The 8,665-nt window shown below is 37.5% G+C and overlaps 1 protein-coding gene across 1 annotated transcript in view; it reads right to left on the bottom strand.

Annotated features, from left to right (window-relative positions):
* UBR1 (ubiquitin protein ligase E3 component n-recognin 1) overlaps nucleotides 1-8,665 on the bottom strand; it is a 143,251-nt gene that overhangs the window by 114,713 nt on the left and 19,873 nt on the right. The window lies entirely within an intron of this gene.

Here is an 8,665-nt window from a genome sequence, read left to right as displayed (position 1 = left end):
AAATTTTTTTTTTTTTTTTTTTTTTTTTTTTTTTTTTGTCTTTTTCCATGTCCGGCAACGGATTGCAACCCTCAGTGTCGCCCCCGTACCGGACCAGGACCGGCAATGGGATCACAACCCTCGGTGTTGCCCCCGCGCCTCGCTCAGCCAGTGAGCGGGAACCGGTCTGTATGTGGGATCCGAACCCTCGGCGGGAGCGCCGCCGCGCTTCCCAAGCGGCGCACTATCCAGTGCGCCACCGGGCCGGCCCCGAGTGATGAGATTTTTTAATTAAACATTTAAAAATCATTATAATGATACCATATAGCACGTAAATGTATAAAACATTCCATTTACTTTGATATCCCACAGCTACTAAAACTTATTCACAACCTCTTTCCTTGCAGTGTTCCTAAAAAAAAAAAAAATTATCTAAAAAAAAATATCTAAAATATACTTAAAGTCAGGTAGATGATGATGTCAATAACTTGATTTTGAATCTTCCTCCAAACTTCCTCCTCCCAAACATACAATGAATAGGGAATGCACTAAAACCACATGTGATCCACACTTTCAGCACTATTAGGAGACAAAAAATAAATACCACAGCCTTCATATGACTTATTCCAACAGAGTTCCCATTATCTATCACTTCAAGCCTGTAGGTACAGACAGCAAGAGAGGGGAGCTTAAGACACTCCATGAAAAAGAGCAGAGAAGTACAGAGAATTTAAATGAAACACAGAGAAAACCACCCCCCAACAGAGAAAGCTCAATGCTAAGAGCAATAACTGAACACAGGTTGGGACTTGGTGGTTCACAGGGAAAGTGAGCAGGACCAGAGATGGCAACCTCAGAGAAGCATTGCTTTAGGAGAAAAATCAAATACATGCAAAAAAGGTAGTAACCCCTAAAGATGTGGCAGTGAAGGAAAGAGGGAAACACAAAGGTAAAATTGAGGATCCTACAGAAATGAGAGAGAAACAAAGAATGCCGAACCCTCACATCACCACCACCACCATCTATTAAAGAAATTACACAGAAAAGGGAAGAATTGACAGAAGAGAGCACTTGTGACTCCTGTCCATGAATTAAAAAATAGAAAAGAGCAGACCATATCTACACAGATTTTTTTTTAAAAGTAAAAAGCGTAAATAAGAGCCCAAACCAATTACCATGCTGAAGAAAAGTGTAACAATATTCCAAACTGAATTACATAGCCTCAAACAAGCATTTGAGTATATGAAACCCTTAATCAGACTAAAACAACTTTAATCAGAAACATAAAAACTAGAACAGAAATGGACAAAAACAGGAATAAATAAAATGAGGCTTCACTGAACTCAAGAAAAAAAGAAAAGAAAATGAGAAAATCATACCAGAAATGAATTCTAAATTATAAGGTGTGTAAGATTAGACTCAAATGGAAAGTTAATAAATAGCATTGAAGGGAAGCAGGAAAATAACCAAGAGAATGAAAATTAGACGAAGTAAAGAAGTAGGGTCTGAGAAAAAGTGATTAAAATGGAGGATAGGCATAGAGAGCCAACATAAATACAACTGGAGTCACTGAAGAAGAAAATCAAAACACTGGAACAGAGCTAATATTCAAAACTATGAACTAAGAAACTTTCAGGAAATAAAAGAAAACTGAATCTGTACATTGAAAGGGCCCACAAGTGACTGATCAAAAATGCACCCAGTGTGATCAACTCCAAAATATATTGTAGTAAAACTATTAGATTTTAAAGATAAAAGTCCTGAGGGCCTTCAGGTAAAAAGATTAAAAAGAAATGGTAAAAAAAATTAAACTGCCATCAGACTTCTCAATAACATATAAAACAAGACAACAGCAGAGCAGCATTACTAACGAAAGAAAACGTAAACTAAGGATATTAATTCCAGCCAAGCTATACAAATTCAATTTTGAACATGTCAGAACTTAGAGAATACTGTACACATATGCTCTTCTGAGGCATCTACCTGAGCAAGGATCAGCAAACTTTCTGTATAAACAACCAGATAATAAGTAGTTTAGGTTTTGCAGGCCATATAGCTTCTCTTGAATTACTCAATTCTACTGGTGTAATGTAGGTGCAGCTATAAATAATACATAAACAAATGGGCATGGTTACATCCCAATAAAACTTTATTTATAGGCACTGAAATTTTAATTTCATATAATTTTCATGTATCATGAAATATTCTTCTTCTTATTTTTTCTAAATACCTAAAAATGTAAAAGCCATTCTGAGTTTGCAGGCCATACAAAAATAGGTAGTGAGCCAGATTTGACTCATAGGCTGTAGTTTACTGACCCTGTTCTACAGGATAAGCTTTATCCAATCAAGAGGTGACTTGGGAAACTTCAGAAAAAGGATGGAGGATAAAATTTTATTTATTTAATTATGAAGAACAAATCAAGGATGGGGGCATAGAAGAATGTAAACATTATATGATCTGACTATCAGAAAAACTAAAACTAAAAAAATGGGAGAGGGGAAAGCTAAAGTAACATAAGATCATTGACAACTATATAGGTAATAGGAAGGAATCAAACAATACCATTCAAACTGACAGACTAGACAATAAAAGGTTAAGTAAGGGGAAAAAAGATTAGGGCACTATAAAATTATTAATACTGAAGTAACCAATAGAACAAAAGTAACAAAAGAAATTAAAATATACAAATCAATTCTTCTTCTTTCATATACACAGTATACCGAAGAATACTGGACTCACCGATAATTACTAAAAATGTAGCTGTATCAAAAGAAAGTATAACCATAATCTTGTAATAAGGAATGCCACAGAATCAATGCACAAAATCTAGAAGCATTAAAAAATCTAGAAAATTTAACAACATACAAATTTAAAATGTCAACAAGATAAATAATAACAACAGAAAACAGATCTTATAAAGTCAAACATCCACTTAATTTATGATCCAGCAATCCCACTCCTAGATTACCAAAGAGAAATGAGAACATATGCCCACACAAAGACTTGTACTTGAATGTTTATAGGAGCTTTATTCAAAAGCCTGAAAAAACCCAAATGTTCATCAACAAATGTGCCACAGCAATAAAAAGGAACAAACTGCTGGTACATGAGTGGATCTCAAAGGCATTACTCTAAGTGAAAGAAGCCAGACAGGAAGACTACCTACAAGATTATACTTATATAACATTCTGAAAAAGCAAAACTATAGGGATAGAAGACAGATCACTGGCTGCCAGGAGCTGAGGGAGAAGGAGGTGGGGAGACTGAGTGCACCACAGGGGCACCACAGAACTTTTTAGGATAAATGTTTCATAGCTGGATTGTGGTGGTGGTTACACAACTATACATGTTTATCAAAACTTATGGAACTGTAAACTTAAAATGATGGATTTTATTGCATGGAATTTATACTTCAATAAATCTGATTTTAAAAATAAAAATTTTAGGGGCCGGCCCGGTGGCGCACTGCTACAGTGCGCCGCTTGGGAGCATGGCGGCGCTCCCGCCGAGGGTTCAGATCCCACATACAGACCGGCCACTCACTGGCTGAGTGAGGTGGGCGCAGCACCGAGGGTTGCGATCCCGTTGCCGGTCCCGGTCCGGTACGGGCGCGACACTGAGGGTTGCAATCCGTTGCCGGTCACGAAAAAAGACAAAAAAACAAACAAACAAACAAAAAAAAAATATTTTCCCTTCTCTTTATAAAAGTTGAGTATTTTCACATAGGATGATAATTCTTCATCTCTTAAACTCAGGCACAATGAACACCTTCCTTAATAAATAACCAAAGAAGTGGAAGAAATACCAGCATGCATTTGCTTTGTGAATATATTTCTAAAATTTGGGAGAAATAAAATGATGGGGCATTCTATTAGAAGCCTCTTCTCATTGATAAGAGAATCCCCAGATAAAAAGACAAGTATACCAAGAGAAAATGTTTGTAAAGCATATACACAGCAGTAAGAAAAAGGCAACAGAAAAATGAGTAAAGGTAGAGTGCAGTGTTATAACACCAATCTGGCCAGCTGCCAAAAAAGAAAAACCAAAATGAGTAAAGGATAAAAACAGGTAATATATAAAAGAAATTAAGCATACAATTAAATTATGAAAAGATGCTAACAATATTAGTAATAATAGAAATGTAAATTACAGTAATAAAATGATTTGACTAACAGATTGGCAAAAGTTAAAAAAAATGATTAAAGTTTGGGAACTGGAATGGAGAAAGAACATCATCATATCCTTTTAATGGGAATGTAAGTTGACAAAGCAATTCAAGAAAACATTTGGCAAAAATCTATCAAAATTTTGTAGAAGCAACCCAAGTTTCCATTGCCAGATATATCGATAAGGAAAAGGTGGCATATACATGCAATGAAATATTACTCAGCCTTAAAAAGGAAGGGAATTCTAACATGCTACAACATGGATGAATCTTGAGGATGTTATGCTAAGTGAAATAAGCCAGTCACAAAAAGACAAATACTGTATGATTCCACTTATATGAGGTACCTAGAGTAATCAAAATTATAGAGACAGAAAGCAGAATGGTGTTTGTCAGGGGTTGGGAAGAGGGGGGAATGGGTGGCTATTATTTAATGGGTAGAGAGTTTCACTTTTATAAGATGAAAAGAGCTATGGAGATGGATGATGGTAATGTTTGCATAATATTATGAATGTATTTAATACCAATGAACTGTACCTTAAAAATGGTTAAGATGGTAAATTCTGTTATGTGTATTTTACCACAATAAAAAAAATTAGAAAAAAAATCTATCAATATTTTAAATGCATATACCCTTCAACCCAGAAAAATCTACCTTTAAGAATCTAGCTTCTTCCCATCAACAGGGTGGAATAAACAGTACCCAGCATCATCCTCTTCCACAATAAACCAATTTACAACTATTAAAAAGCAACAACTGCCAAGCTCGGGCCACTAGAGCTCGGTGGAAGAGGAGAGACCTATGGAGTCCATGAAGGTGGCAGAAGCCACAATGAGGGAAAGAAAGGACCACTCCAACCATTTTGAGCCCCAGCCACTTCAAGGCTGGCCCTGGTAAGCAAATGGAGCAAAAGCTGGCAAAGGTCACTGCTGTGCCCTTTGTATGAAGTTGCTTGGAGGCTGCAGGGGAGAAGAGGGCCTTGGTGACCCCCAGGCCAACAAGACCACTAATAGGGTTCCCATGGACCCACACAGGAGTCAGGGGCCACAGACAACTGAAAAAAGGAGCCATTCAGAGGCCAGTGAGTCATTACAAGGGACCGGCACATGGCCTGTCTCATGGGAACTGTTTAGAGTGAGGGCAGTGGGGGAGATGGTCCCACCAGGGGGACACTGGGGCACAAGGACATCTGATTTACTCTCCAATCAGCACATGCCCATTCAATGGAGACTGGTCAGGAATATAGAACTGCAAGGGGTACAGTTTGCTAAAAAAGACTCAAGCCCAGACCAGAGTTTTCACACGACTCAGGTGTACCAGACCTCACAAGATGCAGAAGAGCTTACAAGGTCAACAATTAAAACCTGAGCTGCACAAAAAGCCTTCCCTAGAGAATCAGCAGCAAAGCAGCAATTTAGCTCAACCACAGGGCTCAAGTGCAGGTTCCCACAGGAAGTCCCCCCATTTTAGAAGTAAGCAAAGGATAACAAATTATAGTTCCAGTGCAGAGTTTAAGTGGTGGGGGTAGCTAATAATCCAACACAGAACTGAAAGAGAACACAAAACCCCCACAGATCAGAAACAATGTTCTGATATTAACCAGTAAAGGTCTACCATCACCAAAGAATGCCTATAAAACATAGAAAGACTGGAATCTCCCCATGCTCCCGAGTGGGGGAGGGGGGACACTGTGGGCCTCAGCCACACACCCCCACATCTGCATCCAGCTCAGTGATGACCACCAAGCAGCTGCCAGAAGCGTCCCAGGCTCCCGAGCCTAGGTTGGGTGTACCAAGGGCTCAGCCATGCTCTCCCGACGTCCACATCCTAGCCACAACTGAGCTGCCCCTGGAAGCCCCCTGGGCTCCCCTGCCAGAATGATGGGGGTGTTACAGGCCTTGGCCACACTCCCCTCCTTCCTCCTCTTCCCTCCCTACGCTTCTGACCTTTCCTCTCTCCCCCTCCCCACCAACTGCTCCACATCTTAGAATGTAAAATAATAATAATAATACATTTTTTTAAAAAAAGAATCTAGCCTCAGGCACTCTTTAAGATATACTTGTTTATATAAAAACAAAGGTAAATGTATTCATTCAAAGCAACATTGTATTGATCAGTGAAAAAAATCGGAGCAATCTAGTTGTCTAGAAAAAGGGGAAGGGTGAAATAAATGATGATATATTCATGAAAAGGAAGATATACAGCCATTAAAAGCCAAGACTTATTATATGTATCAACACAGAATGATACCCATGATATGCTGTTAAGTTAAAAACAAGTTGCAAAACAACAGAATGTACAGTAGAATCCCACTTACACACACACACCCCAACTAAACATAATAAAGATCTGTAAGGATATACGCTAAACTTTTAACAGTGTCACCTCTGGGGAGGACTATGATAGGGCAAAAAGGCAACTATAATTTTTATTTACATTCTTCTGCATTATTTGAAATTTTTAAAAAGGTAGTTTTTGGTGTATTACCTAGCTAAATAACGTAAATAATTTTTTTAATGCTGTTGTTTCAAAGACAATATGGGAATATAAATTCTCATCATGTAGGATTACAGAATGTATAAAGCAGGCTGATGCTAAAATATATCCCGATGGTTATTTCTATCTACCAGGGCATAGTTGTCAGCTTTACCTATGATGCAGTCCTTCTGGTCCTAACACTTCAATGCATTTCATTCAATAAATATTTATTGAAAGCCTCTATGTCCTAAAAACTATGACAGACACAGAAGGTATAACGTACATAAAACCTGAGCCTTCTCCTTGAGAGTATAGAATATAGTCAGGTGGGGATGAAGGACACACAAATGTATCATTACAATTTGGTAAGTGAAGATAGAGGCATGCACAAGAAAAGGACAGAGAAAAAGAAGATTGTTAGTGGCCTTTGTTTTCTTCTCCAGATATAATCTAATTGGCTTTGGGATGTGTTCAATTAAAGAGTACCATATCACTCTCAAGGTTACAAGCAGGCCTGGGTTTTTGGTGTCAGCTTCCAAGATACAAGAACATCCTAGTTAGGTGAACTCAGCCTCTATTTTGGTTTCTATTTGATCATGTTATGATATTATTCTGACCCTGGCTTCGTAGAATTTAGCTACTCATCAAATCAAAAATCTTGGTCCCATCTGCAAGGATGACAGCAAAATAAGCAGCAAAAGACCCTGTCCTAAAATCTAAAAAGATAGCAAAGTTAAGTAGCAATGCAAGAGTAGTCTATACTCATCCTTCCAAAATAAGAAAAGACAAATTTACACAACCTACAAAACAATCAACAAAATATATTCCAAAAGCAATGGTAAACTTTCAAAAGCCAGATTCAATTGAAAGGTTTCAGGTAAAAGGTTTCTGCAGGTTCTTGGGCACTGCTGCTTGCTATACATTTGGAATAACTGTTTTGTAAGGCAAATCGGCAAAATGTACCAAAAACCTTAAAAAGCTCATTTAAAAAAATTAACAGACTTTATTTTTTAGTGCAGTTTTAGGTTTAAAGAAAAACTGAGCAGAAAGTACAGAGTTCTCATATACCTTTTCTCCCCTCCACTGCAGTTTCCCTTAATATTAATATCTTGTGTTAGTCTAGTACATTTGTTACAACTGATGAGTCAATGTTATAATTGATGAGCTGATGTTGATACATTATCATGAATTGAAGTCCGTAATTTACATTAGGGTTCACTCATGGTATTATACATTTTTGAGTTTGACAAATGTATGACATGCACATATCACCCTAGTATCACACAGAATAGTTTTACTACTTGAAAAATCCCTTATGCTCCTCTCCACCTATTCATCTCTCACACCCTTTCATTACCACCCCCCAGCCACTGACAACCACTGATCTTTTTACATTATCCATTGCTTGCCTTTTCCAAAATGTCATATAGTTGGAATCATACAATATGCAGCCTTTTCATAATGGTTTCTTTCCCTTATCAATATGCATTTAAGGGTCCACCATGTGTGTTCAAGGCTTGATAGCTCATTTCCTTTTAGGACTAAATAATATTGTATCCTATGTATGTACGACAGTTTATTCATTCACCTATTGAAGGAATCTTGATTGCTTCCAAGCTGCTATAAACATTTGTGTGCAGTTTTTTGAGTGGACATAAGTTTTCAACTCATTTGCGTAAATACCCAGGAGCACTATTGCTGGATCATATGGTAAAACAATGTTTAGTTCTATAAGAAACTGCTAAACTATCTTCCAAAGTAGCCATACCATTTCACATTTCCACCAGCAATGAATAAGAGTTCCTGTTGTTTTATATTCTCACTAGCATTTGGTGTTGTATTTTGGAATTTTGCCATTCTAATAAGTGTGCAGTGATATCTCACTGTTGCTTTAATTTGCAGTTCCCTAATGACATATGATGTTGAGCATTTATCTATTCATGCACTTAATTGACCATTTGTATGTATTTTGGTGAAGTGCTTGTTCAGATCTTTTGCCTATTTTTTTAACTGGGTTGTTTTCTTATTCTTGAGTTTTA

This window comes from Galeopterus variegatus, unplaced genomic scaffold (genome assembly GCF_000696425.1).
Source record: "Galeopterus variegatus unplaced genomic scaffold, G_variegatus-3.0.2 Scaffold984, whole genome shotgun sequence".
NCBI classification, from domain to species: Eukaryota; Metazoa; Chordata; class Mammalia; order Dermoptera; family Cynocephalidae; genus Galeopterus; species Galeopterus variegatus.
This window is presented reverse-complemented; position numbering and strand designations above follow the sequence as displayed.